Below are 20,686 nucleotides of genomic sequence, written 5' to 3' on the forward strand. Positions count from 1 at the left end.
TGTGGGAATTTATCCCTGCCATAGTTTCTGTCTCTCTCTGACACTACGTCAGAAACGAGGGACACACGAATATAAATGGACGGACAATTTTAGCTTGGGACAAAGTGTGCCAGGTCAGTCAAGTGCCAGGATGGACCTATGCTGGTCTTCGCTTATAGGGGCCAGTCTGGCAGCAATTTTATAAGTATTCTGCATAAACTTGTATTCTGTTTTCTGTGTACTTGTTTGGGCCATATTCTGCCTCTGGGGACACAACACCGGGGTGGGATGGAACGGCAACCTGGAACTTGGAGATCGTATGGTCTGCCTGAAGGAGAGTGGTGACAGTGGTCTGCAGCGGGTCCGGGTGGGTCTCAGTTCCACTCGAGTCTACGGGACACATTCGCTTCCCACCTGGCATAGTGGGGTCCGGGCGAGGCGTACGCTGTGGGAGGCGCAACAGCGCTGTGACGGCTGTGGGTGTTGCCATCCGGAAGTTGCGGCACAGCGTCCAGGAGGGCGCAGGTTCCAGTCCACTCCTGTCCTGGGATCAGCGGCGGCCAGAGGGCCACAGGTGACCAGTACACCCACCTTCGTTCCATGGTCGGACAGAGCAGGCCAAACGGGGCGGAAGGAAGTGAGGTCCAGGGCCTGCAGAAATCTCCGAATCGCGGGCAGATGGCGACCGGGAGAGTGAGGCCGACTTCCATCGGCGGGCGACCTTGATGACGGCAGCAGCGGCGTCGGCATACCAGGAGTCTGCTGAGCCGGCTGGACTCGCGGCACAGTGTACGGACGACACGCCGACATTACACTTCACCTATCGAGTACTGTAAATTATCAGAATAAACACATGTTACGGAATACCGCTGTATCACTGGGCACTGCCCCTTGACGCTCTTTAACTTGCTCGGCCTCCTGACAAAATACGGCGCGGTGGGTCCTGGCTTCAGCTCTGCCAACTGGAGTCTCGGGTTCGACCCCCACGACCCCGCAATAATGGTGTCAGAAGTAGTGTCGGTTACAACACTGGTACCGGATTTCCACTCCTACATCTTATGTCGAGCTAGTAGCATTGAGGTGTGCCAGTGTAGAGGGGCAATTGAGGTGTCTGGTTGCATTCGTGATGGCTGGTCGTGCAATTCTTGTTACGTTTTGTCATTCGGGAGTTGTTCGTCCATACCAGTATAGGGAGGAAAGCAGGACTGTTCACCTGCAGACGAGCACGATGTGGATGGGTGAGTGACGTTTGATTTATTGTTTGTGTATCATCCTGTCTTTTGTAAGGCCAGAGGAGCCTGTAGATTTATCTGGATTCAGAGGAAATAGGGGACATGATAACATAGTGCCTAAAAGACGTAATTTTTGTAACCTGACAGATCACAATTTACCGTACACAAAGTGGGAGCCAAAGAGTTGTTTTATTTGTAAGAGATTTGGTCATTTGGCGTGCAGTTGTTCAGAATGTAGATGGGCGATGATTCGCCGTAAGAACTAAGTTTAAGGAGTCTCAGAGTGAAATTAATGGCAACAGTGGGGCTATAAGCAAGAATGTTGGAAACACGGCAAGCATAGGAGACTGCGGCAGTGACTACAGCGGAAGCTGTAGCCGCTCTAACAGAGCAAATTCGGATATTGTCAGAGGCGAGGATAAGTGACAAAGAAAAATATGAAGAATTATCAGGGAGATTTGAGGCACTGCAAGTAGGGGAAGGGATGTCGGGTGAAAGTAAACGACAGGTCGTGGAGTGTCATAGACCGTTCGACCCGGCAATCGCGGCATTGATTAACCCCTTTTCGGGTAAAGCAACGGAGGGTGTGTATTCCTTAATGGCATTATCACAATGGCTGAAGCCAGTGGGTGGTCGGATGTTGTAATGTTGAGAGTGGCGAAGTTACGCTTAATAGAGGAGGCCAACTCGTGCATATTGTACCATGAAACGTTGAACAACGTGGGGACGTTTTCAGAGCTTGAGGCTGGGTTACGCCAGAGGTATCAAAAACACAATAGTACCAGGTTTTTTCGTGAAAAGTTAAGTGCGTTAGTTATGAGGAGAAATGAGACTGTGGAGGTTTTCTCAGACAGGATTCTAAAACTGAATGTACAAACGTTCAAAATGTCGCAGAATGGGGAGACTAATAAAGTGCTGTTACAAGAAACCAAGAAGAGGGCGATAGATGTGTTTTTGAGGGGAGTGCCGCCGGAGATGTCACGTCGGGTGAGAATGGAGAATCCCAGTGATCTTGTGGCGGTTCTAAGGATTGCCACATACTTATAGGAGGTAGATTATGCAACGAAGCAAAGGGTGGGGCATAGAGTCCTGGCAGCGGAAATTAAGTGTTTTGGTTGTGGCAGGTAGGGCACATTGGAAGGCAATGTCAGCGTCAGTTGCGGTGTTACTCATGTGGGAAAATGGGTCACCGGGCAGTGAACTGCAGGAGTAAAAGTAGGGGGGAACCTCGGCGGCAGCAGCCGTTAAACGGGAACGCGATTGCTTCAACCGTCGGAGGGCGGTCCCAAGGAAATTAGGTACTGTGCGTCTGGGTGCACAGACGGAATGCTGCTTATTAGGCTTGGTGAACGGAAGGGAACAAAGGTTTCTTGTTGACACGGGGCACACGTGTCTGTTATTAGTCTAGAGCTGGTTAGCAGGAGAAGGCTTGAGCCACCACGTTATAGGTTACGTGAGGTGGGAGACAATTAATTGGAGTCATTGGGTACGACGGTACTTCAATTCGTGATCGCTGGAACTAAGTTTAGTGAGCAGGTAGAGGTGTTACCATGTGTAGGTGAGGAGTATTCGGCGATTCTCGCACTGGACTTCCTTGACAAACATCGTACGAGGATAGATCTTTGGCAAAAAACAGTGGAACTCGGTGGAACAATGTTTCGCATGGGGGAAACGGTTGCAAATGAACGGATGTCGCAAGGCGCACTTAACATGAAGGTGATGCCAGCTGAACTGCGAACGGAGTCATTAAAGGTCGATCAGCAGGATAACATACCGGCAGGTACAGGGAAGGTAGTTGGGGTTTCGATAAATACGGACTTACCAAAGTAGACGTTGTACATGGTGGTGCAACTCTCGAGTAATGAGGATTTGGATAATGTGCACTGTTTTGTGCGGAGGAGTTTAGCTCACGAAAGTTATGTGGAAAGAGATTATAGGGTTCCTGTAAGTATAGATAACTTCCGCAGAGCGGATTTTAGCTTTTCGAAAGGGTTGTTATTGGCCACGTTGGGGTGTTTTGATGAAGGTGACCTCGATAGGGAGGATTTAGAGGCGAGCCATAAGCAAAACGTCGATGCAGCACAATTAAGGGGAAAATTACAGCATTTGCAGGGAGACAACAGAACCATGTTGGAGGAGTTGTTATTGACATTTAGCGATTTATTCGGAACGGAGGGTAGGTTACAGGCAACACCGATTACGAAGCATCACATACCAAAGGGATATATACCCCTGTGTTTAGGAAACCATATAGGATAGCACGTCATATGCAACCTCAACTAGAGGAGTTTATAGAACCACTACAACGGAATGGAATCATAGAGCATAGCGATAGTCCATATTCAAGCAATGTAGTTCTCGTACCTAAGAAGTCGGTGGATGCTACAAGGAAATATAGGCTTTGTTGCGATTGCCGGCCGTTGTGGCCGAGCGGTTCTAGGCGCTTCAGTCCGGAAGCGCCCGACTGCTCCGGTCGCAGGTTCGAAGTCCCATAGTGCTCAGAGCCATTTGAACCATTTTTTCAAAGTGGAAATCTCCTTCATCACCAAACCCCCAAAAAGGAGAAGTGGTTGCTTCTTCTGGAAAAGCTATGGTCATCTCATTCTTTGATATTCATTGAACGGTTTATCGGCATGTTGTACCTGCACACACATCAGTAACGGGACAATACTACAGGGATGTCTTGAAAACATTGCAAGTCCATATCAGGCGCAAAAGACTACATTTCCGTGAATCAGGCTGGATGTTGCAACACGATAAAGCGCGGCCGCATATTGCCAATATTGTTGCTGAATATCTTCCAAAAATCAAAGTGAAGTGCATCCCTCACCCTCCCTATAGTCCGGCTTTAGCCTCATGTGACTTTTTTCTATTCCCTAACATGAGGAAACGCCTTCGTGGGAGGCATTATCAATCATCAGAAGCAGTGATGAAGGCTGCGGAGGCGATTTTGAAGTACCTCTCAAAAAATGGTTTCCAGCATATATTTGAAGACTGACAGAAACGCTGGGACAAGTGCATCGGATTCATTTGAGAAGAACCATTAAAATTATGAGAATGAGTAAAGGTATGTTGTCAAAATAAATTATTATAATTCTTTATTGAACAGCCCTCTATAACTACGACATATAGCTTACATTCTCAGTTTACATCTTTTCTATATCTACAACATACAGATTTCAATTTCAGAACCATGATACATTTACAGCATACAGATTACAATTTCAGTTCTTAATACATCTACGACATATAGCTTACATTCCCAGTTCACATCTTTTCTACATCTACAACACAGAGGTTCCAATTACGCTGTTCTACATTAACAACTATGAGGTTACTGCTAAATCAACTGTTGCATACGTGGCTGCCTTCTCGAAAATGACTCCACGCAACTGCATTCACTTTATCGTCAAGAATGTATGTACCGCTATTCATCCTTTCCCAAAAGTGATAATTTTCTTTACTTTAAGGTCGAAACTGTGTGCAGGTTTTGTCGAATATAATACTGCAGTGTCGATTTGTCAATATTACTTAACAAACATTCCTGATAATCATCAATGGTAGGTTCTTTTTCGATGAGCATTTCACATCTTCTACTCTACACATTACACGTTGCATCTCGGTGCCCAGAGCGTACATTTTTGCTTTCAATCCTCTGAATCAGTAATTATCCCTCCTGACTTTCACTTAACCCACTTTCTTTGCGTTTAGACATGAGGTGCTGCAAATGTCAGTGTAACCAAAAATGACAGACCACAAATACACTTTATTTTTAATGACATAATAATTTTTTATGTGATTACATGATATATTAGACTATCTGTGTCGTTAAAAGAAATTCGGTCGTGCAATCAGAGTAGCAACTCTGTTTCTCCTTTCCTAACTCGTTAATATTTTCACGTCACTTACATTTCTCACGTTTTGAACAGTTTTGTAAAAGGCGCTATAATTCATAAGACTGAACAATTTTTTTTTCAGAATCGTTCTATGTATTGATACGTTTCTCAGGATTATTATCTATATACAGTTTTATCAAGCCTGATTGACGGAATGACAGTGTCTGGTCAATTTTGCGTAGGATATGATTACTCCTCAGACACTGCTTTAAATTTCTGTAATGAATCAGGTAATTTTTCGTGTCATGTTATATACACATGAGCTTTTTTGGAACAACTGGCTTGTTGAAACTAGGTGGTGATATAATTTTATTTGGACATGACAGTAGATCAGAGGGAAGTTCATGTAAATTTTCCAGGTATTCAAAAATCTACATCTAGGCTATATGCTACGTTTGAATAATCAAGTGTGGTCATTACAAACCGAAATTTTATGTTGCTAAGATAGTCCTGGGTCTCTTAGTGACCCTGTCCGGGGAGCATGCCAGCCATAGAAGAGTCAGAATATAGCGTAGGAAGTACTGAGCAACTTGAGCTGTATGTAGCCAAGCATTAACTTGCTGGAAAATTGCCGCTGGTAGACCTTGTAGGAAATGTCCAACACAGGGTCGAAGAATATCATCAGTGTAATGCTAGAGTATTAATGTTATAGTTTCACAATTAAAAGGGACCGTCTATTGTAGGCCATGGTCCACCAGATCATAATGCCGGTTATGCGGGAGATGCGCGCGACGGCGTGGGTGGCACTGTACCGCTCACCAGCTGTCCCCATAATGGTATGCGTTTATCATCCTTCCCCAAAACGAATCGGGACTGGTCACTAAACACTGCGTTTTATCGCTGTGTAGCAGTTGACGTCGTTCTGGCTTGGCACCACTGTAGACGGAAGTGATCGTCACGTGTATGACTCGTCCACTATGCGCCATTTAAATAAGGTTCCCTGCCCGACTGCAGCCCCACTGCTGGGTTTGTGGGCCTGTGGATTGGTGAGAAACGTGGGTCACTGGCATGTTGGATCACACTGTACGTATTTACAAAGTTTCGCGTTTCTGCCTTTCTTCCCTGTGGATGCTCTACTTGCAATGTTCCTGCGTGCATACATTGCATATCTCCCAGCTTGGAGTCATGTTAATGTTACGTCAGACGTACATATGTGAGCATAAATACCCACAATTGACATAGGTTTTTAAAATTTATTTTATCTGCTTGTTTCATTTCTGACACTCCAATCTTTTTCACATTCGTCAGACATCAGCAAAAACACCCTGTGAGTGCGTTAGCGTCGCTAGAATAAATTACTGAGTTTAGGAGTTGGTTGGTTGGTTTGTGGGATTAAAGGGACCAGACTGCGACGGTCATCGGTCCCGAGTTTAGGAGTAGACCCTTATTCTATGACAGAGCACACAGGTGTACAAAATTTGTTTAATTTCTGTGTTGTTGTCAAAGAAGGACACTGGCTTACATAGATTGTGGCATGACAATTTCAGGACAGTTGTCAAGATAACGTATTACGTTCCAATTAGCAGAAATAACACTGAACACAACAATATCAGATTTAAATAGAAGGTTCTCTACAAGATTTTTCTTACTTTTACAGAATGAAGCACTGTCTGAGTTGGTCTATATTGCGATAAATCTTCCGTTTCCGGTTCTATGTTCGGTGCTATTTAGGATGACAATCAAGTCTACGGAGGATGGTTAGTTGTTGTGACAAGATGAGCAAAAGATTACTCAAGGTTGCTCGTGTTCACAGTGGATGCAAGCTGGTGACCTAACAATTTTACGTCTCTGCCAGCGGCATTTACCTTTAGCTGCGACGTGCTGTCAGCTACATGGCTGCTCTCGCCCGCTAAAAATCCCATAAAAAGCTAATCAAAGTCCTTACTGATTTTATCAGCTGAAACTGTCCTTTGCTTCTCATTAGCCAAGAAAACATGTACTCATTCCCAGTCTAGATAATATGGCAATATACACATGATTAGATGGAGCAGTGTGTATATTTCAACGCCCTCTCAGTTCTCACAAGAACAATTAAATACGTGGCTGTTTCGTTTCTCTGTTATCGGAGCTCAGCGACTCATGAGCTAATTTCTAGCTGAATGTCAGCCAGAGTGAACACATTGTTCACACAAAAATTCCTCTTTTGGCGTCGTACAGAGCGTGATGCGCCCTGTTCTACACATGACGCTGGTTCAGAGGAGAGCCCCGACGTTTTCTGTATTGTCTTATTAGCAAACGGTCCCCCACCTGTGTCCTTTCGTGATTCACGTTACGGCTTCTTCACACCAATGGGAGCGTTCTTTTCATCTTGTAGAAACTACCCCTGCCAATCGCAAAGAGCCTTCCTTTAAACTCCGTCGAAATATCGCCACTTCTACTCCTTCCGAGTTTATTTCAGCCAATCAGACATTTTGTGCCCGCTCCTGACGCCTAAAAGTTACACGCGTACGTCACGAGAGCACCATGGGCCTTTCACGTGATCAACTGCGTCTCTGGCCTGTTTGTATACATCTGGAAATTTCCAAAAGCAGTTTTTCAAAGAATTTCTCCATCGCAGACAGCGCTGAGCCACTTCTCGCCCCGCCATATCATACACATGCTCGATTGGAGACTAGTCCCGAGATGCCACTGGACAGGGAAGTATTGCGCGTTTTGCAGAAAACGCTGAGTTTCGCGGGCAGTGTGTGGACGAGTATGACCCTATTAGAACAACACATCACCTTCCTGTTGCAAGAAGGGCAAAAGAACAGGTCTACCAACGTTCAACATTCTGCAAGTACTGAGTGCTGGTTAGCGGCCACTCCAGAAACATCATAGGTGAACGAGAGCTGTAGCTTATCGTACCCTACACCATAAGGCCTGGGCTGGGTGTGTTGTGTCTTGAATGAATGCACCAAATAAGATAGCCCTCACCAAATCTATTTCGTACGCGCAAACGACCATCAGTTTCGTGTAAGCAGAATCTGTTTCCATCGTTGAAGACCACCGCGTGCCATTCCATCTTCCAAGTGATAGATGACGGCACCAGTGGAGCCGTCCACGTGGATTCTGTGGCGTCAGTGGAAGATCGGCCAGAGGTGTGCGTGCCCGTAGTGCCACTGATAATAACTAGTTCGCAGCAGTTCGTGTTGAAACGTCTGAGCTCACATGCCTTCTCATCTGTGCTCTGGTAGCTGTATGATATGGAACTGCTGCCCTTGCAATGCGACGACCCTGGCGGGCGTCTCTGCTGCGTGTACGTCCAAAACCTCGTCTATGGGTGTGAGAATATTCACGTGACCACTGATACCAGCCTCGTTGCGCAACTGACGCAGCACTTCCATCTTGTGTGGCAGGTTCTCCGAAAGGCCACAATTTGACCCCTTTCAAACTGGCTCAGTTAGCTATAAGATCTCTGCGTCTCCGTGACATGACTGCCTGCTTGCTACACACGTTTACACGACACTGAGCCTTATGGCTGTGAGCATTCCGTATTAATGGGTAGACACAGATGGCGGTTCCCCTTTGCTGCCATTTAGCAGGTGACGTTGAAACTGTTATCAATATATCTCCTATCCCGCATGTGGTATGTGCCGTCGTCGGAGCAAAATCAACGCCTTCTTTCCAGACGCATTAATTTTAGTTTTTCCGGCAGTGCATATTGTATCCATAAAAGCGATAACTGTTACAAACAAATAGACACTATCACCATGAATTCTAACGTAAATGACGAGCCTTCATCCTGCTGTGAGCCAGGGCATATAAATGAAAAACATGTGAAATTCTGAGTAAAAATACGATTGTGAATTGTATCGTAGAGAGAGAGAAAGAGAGAGAGAGAGAGAAAGAAAGAGAAAGAGAGAGAGAAAGAAAGAGAAAGAGAGAGAGAGAATCGTAACGGGAATTTTACATTGATCATATTAACGGCCTACCACGAGAGCTGAGATGAAATAGGAGCAGAGGCGACAAAATGTAGCTGACTGCATTACAGCCATCGTACCCGCGAATCTGGTTGTGACCAGGAAAATTCGAATAATGGCGTGTAAGCGACCACCGAAGCTGCTGCAACATGCCGAATAGTATTCATCATACACAGTAACTATCGGCCAATACGTGAGATTGCTTCCACGTGTTGAAAGGATAGTCTGGGTTAAAATGGGGGTTTACATCCTCGTTGCTGCTATTTAGGAAGCGGTACGTCTTGCATCTCCGAAGAACTGCGTATATCTGGATTGAGAGCTGGGATCTTGGGAGATTTGTTTATACGAGCACCTCCAGACATTTCACTTCCGACGTAAGCGAAAAGGTGCCTCGTGCCAACTTAACCGGAGGGGGAAAACTTAACAGTCTTGTGGCCCGAGCTGGAGGTATGACTCGGCCATATAAAGTTTAGGTTACTTGGCTCGTATGGGAGTATGGGCGTAAAGTCGTCCTGGATGCAACGTATTGGTGTTCCTGGACGACCGTGTCCTTGCTGTACATGTTTGAACCTAACGGTTAGAAAACTCAAGGCAAACCGCCGTCTTGCCGAAATGCAATATTAATTAGTCGGGGAACGACATAACCTAACCTAACCGCCCGATAGTCCGCCTTGAAAGCATGACTTCTGTGTGGTTTAATGGTCGTAGGAAATTTGCCTTCTTCCTCAAATCACATATTTTCATTAATTAACTTTTAAATTAATCGACTAACAGGCCCACACTCGGTACCAATCGACTCGTTATCTCGAGAGAAATGTGAATTACTAATCATATTATTGAGAGTAATTTTCTCTCCGTCTTTCTCTTTGTTTCTGGTCCTGGAGAAGGCAGTCCTTGGGCTACGCCACGTGCTGGACGTGCACACGGGAAGTCTATAGGTTACATAAGTTACTCGATTCGGCGTCCCCTACGCGGCTCTGGCCTTGTTATAAAGTTCTCTTTCTCTGCCTTCTATAACGATGGCTAACAACTTGCTCGTCAAAGCGAGTAGCGTTTGCTGGGAGCTGAAGTATCCTCGTGGCAACAGGACGTATGCATCAGCAGGTGCCGCTCCTCACGCGAGAAGAGCGGCCACACGTGGGGCCAGTCTGTGATCAATATGACACGTGCCGCCACTCACTGCGGAGTTGGCCCTCTGTCCAGGCAGCGCTTCTCCATGCGTAACTTTTTGAATCCCGCTGGCAGCACCACAGGACATTCAATTACCTGAAACGTTCCGAACATGAGTTTTGTAAACACCGGACATCAAGTGGGCAACTAAAGAAATTACGTATCACCGCACTGACTCATTTTTTAAATTTAATTTAGAATGTTAGCGGGATCGGTTGAGTGAAAGCTGTTCGGTCAAAGAACAGGTCACTACATGTATAATTCAAAGAATGGTGATTAAAAAACACGCAGAAAACGTGATTGTGTTGTCTCAATCACCTTTTATACTCTGAGTCACACCAAAAAACTACACACCACGGAGGAATTATCCGAATAGGACGGAATTCGGTAGATGTGATGTACATGTGCAGACAAATAAATGATTACAGTTTCAAAAAAAGTGCATGTTTTATTCAAGAGAAAGAGCTTCACAAATTGAGCAAGTCAATAACACGTTGGTCCACCTCTGGCTCTTATTCAAGCAGTTATTCGGCTTGTCACTGATTGATAGAGTTGTATGTCCTCCTTCGGGCGCTTCAGATCCTGTCCAACTGGCGCGTTAGATCGTCAAAATCCTGAGCGGGGTGCAGGGCCTGCCCATAACGCTCGGAACGTTCTCCATTGGGGAAGGTTCCGGAGACCTTTCTGGTCAAGGCAGTGTTTGGCAAGCACGAATAGAAGCAGTAAAAACTTTCGCTGTGTGCAGGCGTGCATTATCTTCCTGAAATGTTAGTGCATGATGGCTTCTCATGAAGGGCAACAAAATCGCTGTGATGCGAGGGTGCCGCGGATGATAACAAAAGGGGTCCTGCTGAGAAACGAAATGGCTCCCCAGACCATCACTCCTGGTGTAAAGCCGTATGGCGGGCAACAGTCAGGTTCATATCCCACCATTGTCTGGGACGTCTCTAGACCCATCTTCCCTTGTCATCGGAGCTGAAGTCGAAGCTGGACTCATCACTGAAGACAATTCTACTTCGCCCAGGAGTGGGCCAGCGAAGTGTGATAGGACCACCGTCGTTCTCTATATACATAAATGATTTGGCGGGCAGGATGGGCAGCAATCTACGGTTGCTTGCTGATGATGCTGTGGTGTGCGGTAAGGACACGAAGATAAGATACGAAAAATTAGGGCTCTCACAGAGGCATATAGACGGTCGTATTCCCTCATTCTATTTGCGAGTGGAACAGGAAACGAAATGAATAGTAGTGGTACAGGGTACCATCCACCACACACCATAAGGTGGCTTGCGGAGTATCGATAAAGATTTAGATTCCAGGACGAAGCTATATCTGGAGCCGCCCTGGACAGCTGTAGGGTACCAACCTGACTGTCGTTCGCTATACAGCCCAACAACCATGAGTGATGTTCTGGGCTGCCATTTTATTTCGTAGCAGGACCCCTTTGGGCCTACATTTCAGCAATTTAATGCCCGCGTTCACACGGTGAGAGTTTGTACTGCTGTCTTCGTGCTTGCCAAGTCCTAGCTTGGTCTGCAAGGTTGCCGGATCTGTCCCCAACTGAGAACGTTTGGAGACCTATGGGCAGGGGCCTCTAACCATATCAGGATTTTGACGATCTAATGCACCAATTTGGCACAATGTCCTTCAAGAGGACATTCAGCAACCCTATCAATTAATGGGAAGCATAATAATTGCTTGCATAACGGGCAGAGGTGCACGATCATGTTACTGACTTTCTTAAGTTGTGACGCTGTCCGTTCGCCGGCACGGTAGCTGAGCGTGTTCGGTCAGAGGGTTAGCAGCCATCAGTAAAAAAAACAAAAAAAAAACAAAAAAAACTGAGTTAATCGATCATCAACGAACTTAAATGGATGTCTTACGACGTCCGCCCCGAGCAGACACAACGAATAATAGCGAACAAAATGAGATTTAAAAAAAAAAAAAAAAAAGCTGGGTAGTAACATGCTTGCCTCCCATTCATTGGGCCCGGGTTCGATTCCCGGCCGCGTTGGAGATTTTCTCAGCTCGGGAACTGGGTTTTGTGTTGTGCTTATCATCATTTCATCCTCAACATCGGCCGCAATTCGCCCAGTGTGGCGCAGACTGATATAAGACTTCCACTTGGCGGCCGAACCCGAATGGTACCTCCCGGCCGACAATGCCATACGATCATTTCATTTGTGAAGCTCTTTCTCTTGAATGCAATTTTCCTGAAACTGTAATCATTTGTTTCTCTGTAAATGCACATTCCATCTACTGACTTCCGCCCCATGCGAATCATTTCTTTTTCTTGGAGCGTATTTCGTGGCAGGTTCAACACACTGAAACGTGGTTTTCAGCAAATGATAGCAGGCAGAAGGGCAAGTAATTTTGTTACGTGGGTAATATACTTTTAACTCTTGTATCGACCGAAATAATTGTATTGTTTCTTATTGAAATGGAAAGATAAACTTTATTACGGAAATCCGATAACTCTTTAAAAGAAGAGTACCGGGATACAAAGCGCGATAATACTGGCGTTGACATTTTTCGAAAAAGTGCCTCGGAATTGTGCTGGAGTTGAAAAGCAAGTCGGTCGGATTCGGCTGTTGCGGGCTATACTGCACCAAGAGCCCTCGTACCAGTCTCCGTCGTTATAAGCAGAAAGAAGATAGGCCTACACTACTAATATAGAACGTATTCTCTCTTGACCTTACATAAGACGACATAGACAATGGGGCAGCTACGGTTGTTGTAAATAGAGCTATATGCCAACTTCCAGCGCAGTAGAAGGGCTTGGAATAATTATTCTGAAGTGAATACATAGATCTACTCTCGTTAAAGTGAACATATTTTGAGAAGACAAGTAAACAGACGGAATTCTTGATGCAGCGGCAGTATTTACACAGCAGTCGTCGATTTCGGCCGCCTTACCTTTCAATTTTAGCAAATATTTCACTTTGTTTTGCGACAGGTTTCAACGTTGTTATTAACAAGCCTTATATCACTGTTTTAGTAACAGCCTCCGATGGCGACACCGAGATGTCACAGCCGCAGGAGATCGATCCCCATCCCCATCGCACACCACCGGTGTTGCCACAATCTGCAAGCTGTCTGTTCGAGAAGTGCTATGGGAAGAGGGCACGGCCCCGTAGCTCCTGTCACGACACCTGGCTTGACCCATGACCTCCAGTCGCCTATAACCGTATGTCTGCCACTCAGAGGACTCATTCTCTTGTGTACTCGCTTGATGGAATGTTCACTGTATCAGGCCACCACTATCTGTTCACGACTTTAGCCTTGATCTCCGACTGCATATGGACTTAAATACTGGCCTGCTATGTCCTGTTTGTGTGACAGCGAACTTACACGTACTTCACGGAAGAAGTATACGATTTTTGATTTATTGGGGCATTGAAATAACTCAGTGGCGACTGATGAGAATTTGTGCTGGACCGGGATTCGAACCCGAATTTCCCACTTTACACAAGCGGACGCCTTAATGCTTTGGCTATCCGGGCACGTTTATCGTCCAACCCAAATCGCCATACGCCACACACTACAGAGCAGTGTCCCGCGTCCATTATTCTGTATTCCCGTGAGAGGCCGGGTATTTTTGCGGATCTGCACTGAAAGATCGACATGTCATCAGACGCATATATTATATAGGTGTGGTGTCTGTTCTTTTGGACATGCATGTCCGAAAGGGTATACACCATATTTATATAAGGATTTATATACGATTGTCTTTACTGTGTTTCTACTGTGTGAGTGTAATACGCCCAACACACTGTGCTTCTAACTGCGGACTTCTACAATAGCAACGAGTCTTTTCGAAATCTCAGTGCAACATAATGCTGGACAATATGGATGCGGAATTTATGAAGCAGTGGCTCCTACGACAGCAGGAACAGCGACTTCACGATCGGCAATTACTGGAACAACAGTAACAGCATTTGGCCTTACTACAGCAACAAATAACGGCTTTGTTTGTCAGGAACGAGATGACTTTGGTAATTCCACCGTTTCCTTCATTTCTAGACGGTGAAGCCGATTGGAAACTGTACTTCCTACGCCTCCACCATCACTTCACTGCCTACAAGGTAATCCGTCCACACTGACAACGGTCATTTTTTTCTTTCATTGTCTTCGTATAGTATGTAATGTGCTGCGAATACATAGAAAGAAAGATCCCTTATCATTTAGCTACAATATAGCAGATCAGCAACTGGAAGCAGTTAACTCCATAAATTATCTGGTAGTAGGCATTAGGAGTGATTTAAAATGGAATGATCATATAAAGCAGATGCCAGACTGAGATTCTTTGGAAGAATCCTAAGGAAATGCAATCCGAAGCCGGCCGGTGTGGCTGAGCGGTTCTAGGCGCTTCCGTCTGGAACCGCGTGACCGTTGCGGTCGCAGGTTCGAATCCTGCCTCGGGCGTGGATGTGTGTGATGTCCTTAGGTTAGTTAGGTTTAAGTAGTTCTAAGTTCTAGGGGACTGATGACCTCAGAAGTTGAATCCCATAGTACTCAGAGCCATTTGAACCATTTTTTCGCAATCTGAAAACAAAGGAAGTAGGATACAGTACGCTTGTTCGCCCACTGCTTGAATACTGCTCAGCACTGTGGGATCCGTACCAGATAGGGTTGATAGAAGAGATAGAGAAGATTCAACGGAGAGCAGCGCGCTTCGTTACAGGATCATTTAATAATCTTGAAAGCGTTACGGAGACGATAGATAAACTCCAGTGGAAGACTCTGCAGGAAAGACGCTCCGTAGCTCGGTACGGGCTTTTGTTAAAGTTTCGAGAACATACCTTCACCGAGGAGTCAAGCAGTATATTGCTCCCTCCTACTTATATCCCGCGAAGAGACCATGAGGATAAAATCAGAGAGATTAGAGCCCACACAGAGGCATACCGTCAATCCTTCTTTCCACGAACAATACGAGTCTGGAATAGAAGGGAGAACCGATAGAGGAACTCAAGGTACCCTCCACCACACACCATCAGGTGGCTTGCGGAGTATGGATGTAGATGTAGATGTGTAGGGTTTGCTCTATAATTTGTCCCGCACGAAACATCCAGATGGTCTGATGGTCTGAACTCTGTAATTTGCTGTCGGATCAATATGGGTGTCACTCCCAAGTGGCTTTTGCTCGCTTAAAATTTTAATGGCGCTGCAAACAACCGTCAAACAACTACGAAGAGTGGGTCAGTTACCTCCGGGTTCTTAGTCGCCGTTGTGCTTTTGTATGCCCCAAAGAATCATGTGCGCATCTGAACACTGGTGTATCTACACGTGTCGCTCTAATATCTACATCTGGTTCTTGTATACTGTTGTCACGTTCTGCTTAGACGGTACCCATAGACTTGCACAGATTTTCAATTCACTATCCGCAACTTTTGAAACAATTCTTCTTGGACATACAAAAAATATTTTATCGTTGATTTAAATTGACAGCCATTAAATGGATTGTACTGGGAATATTCAAATGTGTACCAACGTAAAAAATTAATTTTTATATTGTTATCATTAGATTATTAGGATTTTATAGCGTAACACGCCTGTATATCCTGTGATACATATTCGTCTTGTTTACTCGTTTCATTATAATGTACTTGTAAGACTTACTTTATGTCGGAATCAGTCCTTTTTATGCTTATGGTACTTCGTACCAAGGTACGACTTAAATTAGTATCTACTATCAATTGTCACAACAAACTGTAATATACCATTTCCAGTGTTGCGATGGCTGTATGGGAATTTCCGAAAGCCAAAAAATAGAAAAAAAGAGAAAATGTATCATGTCGCCAATTGTACGCTGACGCTTTAATTCGGGATTTGCTTCTCCAACATTCGCCGACAAGAAAGTCCATTCACAATTGCTTAGACTTTTGAATCCACACAGGAAACCGAAATCCAGCGGGAGGCGCAGTCCACAGTGCGACGGTAAACACTTCCCGTAGGCGCAACAGGAAATCGCACGCCACCCAGGTAAACATGTTATGCCAAGCCAGCGCGAAGGCCTAGAGGCAATCGAGCAGGGCAGCAGCGCTTCAAGTGTCTCCGATCGATCTCTCTTTCCTAACTCAATTTCAGAATCTTTTCGGGATTCTCCGTCTCGAGGGAACTCCAATCCGCGTCATCTACCTTCTCGTCCTCAGTGTTTCCACCGACACCCTCGCTCCCTCTGCCTGCATCGATCCGCTACTTGCTTTTATTGTGGCGTTAGGGGTCACATTATTAGTGTGCGTCGGTCGTCCGACGCCAGAAATCGTGGGTACGCTGCGGAGTTTGATTCTCCCGTCTCGTCCCTCGCGGGATCTCGTCACAGCTATCCTACTGAAGCAGTGCATTTCAGTGAAACGTTGACTCACCCTGTTAAGGGCCAACTTTTGAAACTGGTGATAACGTCACGTGTGAATAGTGTGGAAGTCCCTTTTAAGGTGGATACTGGCACATTCTCTTCTCTTATGAATAGCGCTACCCACGTTGCGTTTTGTTCTCCTCCGCTAAAGTCTTTTCGTCGGAGAGTAACAACGTATAGCAGCCATGAAATACATGTGAAAGGTGTTTTTACTACATGTCTTTCGGTTAGATGCCTTCAAACAGTTTGGGTTTTCCAATTCGATGAACGCTTGTCTTATTTCCACTGCGAGTCCTAATCGTAGCTTTGTCGACTTAGCTGTCTCATATTCGGATCAGAGCTGAGAGGGGAGTCGAAATACGACAACTTTAGAACAGAACCTTTGGTGCCGGCCGAAGTGGCCGTGCGGTTAAAGGCGCTGCAGTCTGGAACCGCAAGACCGCTACGGTCGCAGGTTCGAATCCTGCCTCGGGCATGGATGTGTGTGATGTCCTTAGGTTAGTTAGGTTTAACTAGTTCTAAGTTCTAGGGGACTAATGACCTCAGCAGTTGAGTCCCATAGTGCTCAGAGCCATTTGAACCATTTTTTTAGAACCTTTGGTCTTGGGTGAAATCCTAATCCAGTGATTGCCTTGGAATGTCAGGAACAATAAGAACAATCAGTGTACATGCAAGAACTTAAAGACAACGTACTATTTGCTCAACAGCGTTGTACATCACAGAAGTTGTTCTAAATCGCCACCACTACATTCAATAAAAGCATAACTTCTTCGTAGAAGCTTCTGCTGCACTCTATAAAGTACACCAGACATAGCAAGAACCTCATCAGACGGCGCTAGCATCCTGTCGAGAAGCGTTTTCTTCCTCGGGAACTGGCGTCACATACACGAGGCTATATACACTCCTGGAAATTGAAATAAGAACACCGTGAATTCATTGTCCCAGGAAGGGGAAACTTTATTGACACATTCCTGGGGTCAGATACATCACATGATCACACTGACAGAACCACAGGCACATAGACACAGGCAACAGAGCATGCACAATGTCGGCATTAGTACAGTGTATATCCACCTTTCGCAGCAATGCAGGCTGCTATTCTCCCATGGAGACGATCGTAGAGATGCTGGATGTAGTCCTGTGGAACGGCTTGCCATGCCATTTCCACCTGGCGCCTCAGTTGGACCAGCGTTCGTGCTGGACGTGCAGACCGCGTGAGACGACGCTTCATCCAGTCCCAAACATGCTCAATGGGGGACAGATCCGGAGATCTTGCTGGCCAGGGTAGTTGACTTACACCTTCTAGAGCACGTTGGGTGGCACGGGATACATGCGGACGTGAACTGTCCTGTTGGAACAGCAAGTTCCCTTGCCGGTCTAGGAATGGTAGAACGATGGGTTCGATGACGATTTGGATGTACCGTGCACTATTCAGTGTTCCCTCGACGATCACCAGTGGTCTACGGCCAGTGTAGGAGATCGCTCCCCACACCATGATGCCAGGTGTTGGCCCTGTGTGCCTCGGTCGTATGCAGTCCTGATTGTGGCGCTCACCTGCACGGCGCCAAACACGCATACGACCATCATTGGCACCAAGGCAGAAGCGACTCTCATCGCTGAAGACGACACGTCTCCATTCGTCCCTCCATTCACGCCTGTCGCGACACCACTGGAGGCGGGCTGCACGATGTTGGGGCGTGAGCGGAAGACGGCCTAACGGTGTGCGGGACCGTAGCGTAGCTTCATGGAGACAGTTGCGAATGGTCCTCGCCGATACCCCAGGAGCAACAGTGTCCCTAATTTGCTGGGAAGTGGCGGTGCGGTCCCCTACGGCACTGCGTAGGATCCTACGGTCTTGGCGTGCATCCGTGCGTCACTGCGGTCCGGTCCCAGGTCGACGGGCACGTGCACCTTCCGCCGACCACTGGCGACAACATCGATGTACTGTGGAGACCTCACGCCCCACGTGTTGAGCAATTCGGCGGTACGTCCACCCGGCCTCCCGCATGCCCACTATACGCCCTCGCTCAAAGTCCGTCAACTGCACATACGGTTCACGTCCACGCTGTCGCGGCATGCTACCAGTGTTAAAGACTGCGATGGAGTTCCGTATGCCACGGCAAACTGGCTGACACTGACGGCGGCGGTGCACAAATGCTGCGCAGCTAGCGCCATTCGACGGCCAACACCGCGGTTCCTGGTGTGTCCGCTGTGCCGTGCGTGTGATCATTGCTTGTACAGCCCTCTCGCAGTGTCCGGAGCAAGTATGGTGGGTCTGACACACCGGTGTCAATGTGTTCTTTTTTCCATTTCCAGGAGTGTATATCAGCACAAATAAAAACTAGAGCCGTCAGATCAGAGGAAAGAGCTGGTCATGAAATTAGACCTCACCTTCCGATCTGCTATCTGGTATATGTGGCACTAAGTGCGTCATTTACTTGCACACAAAAGTGTGCAGGTGCTCCGTCTATTTGCATCCACATCTGACGACGCATCTGAAGTTGTACAACGTCTAACAGTTCTGAATGATCTTTTCATATGAACATCTTGTTTCTCACTATTGCTCACTCACTTCCACTTGTTCACGATTACTTCCAAGACCAGGTTGAGAGCAATACTTTGGAACACCCTGCGTTGACACACATTCATATATAATTGATGGGAGGACTTGGACTCAGTCCAAATGAGGCCAAGTGAAGAGCTACTTTACCAAGTGGTGCCGGCACAAGATCTGCTAAACCGACAACGGCCGGAGTGCGGTATACTAACCCCCAACCATCTATACCCGCACACAAATGATGCTAGTGGCATAAGATGTCACAGCATTGGTCAGCAACGACTGGCCCGTCTGTGGCCGGAACGGCGGTGGTTTGTTCAACTACTTTTTTTCTTTTATACAGAACAAATTTTCTTCAAGTATAAATAGGCGTTGGAAGCCTTGGCTAATTTTATAACCTGATTGAAAACATTATATTTGAATGCCAAATCGTGACATCTGTTTATTTTGTGCAAATATGTAAACTCGGAAAGTTGTCGATGTATATTTAATAAATGAATCATTCACGATACACACAGTGAGGCAGTTAGAACAAGCCACCCCTAGCACATCCAGGAGGAAGAAATACGCTATCTGACCATCAGTATCCGGACACTCCTATATAATGTGAAATTTACCACTAGATGCCACGAGGGGGTGGCTCGACATTATAAGTGCAGACGGGAGTATTATGTTGTCATCAGGCGAAGAATGTACACATATCATAATGATGTCCACTGATAGGTGTCCTCATGCTTTGAGTCAGATAGTGTGTACCGAGGTGCGATTTGCGCTAAGGTATAGCGGACAGTGTCCAGAATTTTCTAACGTACACACGCTAATAATTTTTAATGTTTTTAGCTTCTGGCTTATGACACCGAACTTTATCTGTGGCATAGATAAGTGGCTTCGAAGAATACTTCGACAGTATGTGAGTGAAACCTACCGAACCAGTTTGGTTTACTTATTTATATTATGCGTTTTGGACATGACCCATACCACCATCTTCAGAATGATTTTCAACATTTGTGTGTCTCTCAGTCTGACAATATTGCAACGAAATACGTGACACAAGTTTTTTTTAAATAAATCCATTAATATAAACAGAGGGTTAATAACATGAAGGATACTTACTTGCTTATATATGCTATGTATAAATACATGTCATTGTTTTACGTTGTTACCATAATTTGGAAACGTTCTTGACCGATTTACTTCACATTTTGACACGATGCATTAGTAAACTCGTACGGACGTTGGTTATATATTTTTCTAAACAGCAATATTTAGTTTTCTGTTAAAACCAACTGTGATAAAAAAAATGCCGTGGTATACTGAGCTTTGAAAATATGGTTTTCATTTCTTTAACGCAGTTAGTCTTAACTACGATAGCAGGGCATTAAATCATTAGTCAATTCACTTCGCCCATAAATATTATTTTCCCTTATATATAATTTTACACAAAAATTGTATACACAGCAACGTGTTGTTTTGATTTCTTACTCACCGTCGAGGAAACAAGGAAGTAGTATTTATGGCTAACTTTGTAATCCTATCCGAACAGTGATAAAAACAAAATGTGAAACAATGTCATTGAATCTATGTCCTCACAGGCGCAG

The sequence above is a fragment of the Schistocerca piceifrons genome, chromosome X (genome assembly GCF_021461385.2).
Source record: "Schistocerca piceifrons isolate TAMUIC-IGC-003096 chromosome X, iqSchPice1.1, whole genome shotgun sequence".
Taxonomy (NCBI): domain Eukaryota; kingdom Metazoa; phylum Arthropoda; class Insecta; order Orthoptera; family Acrididae; genus Schistocerca; species Schistocerca piceifrons.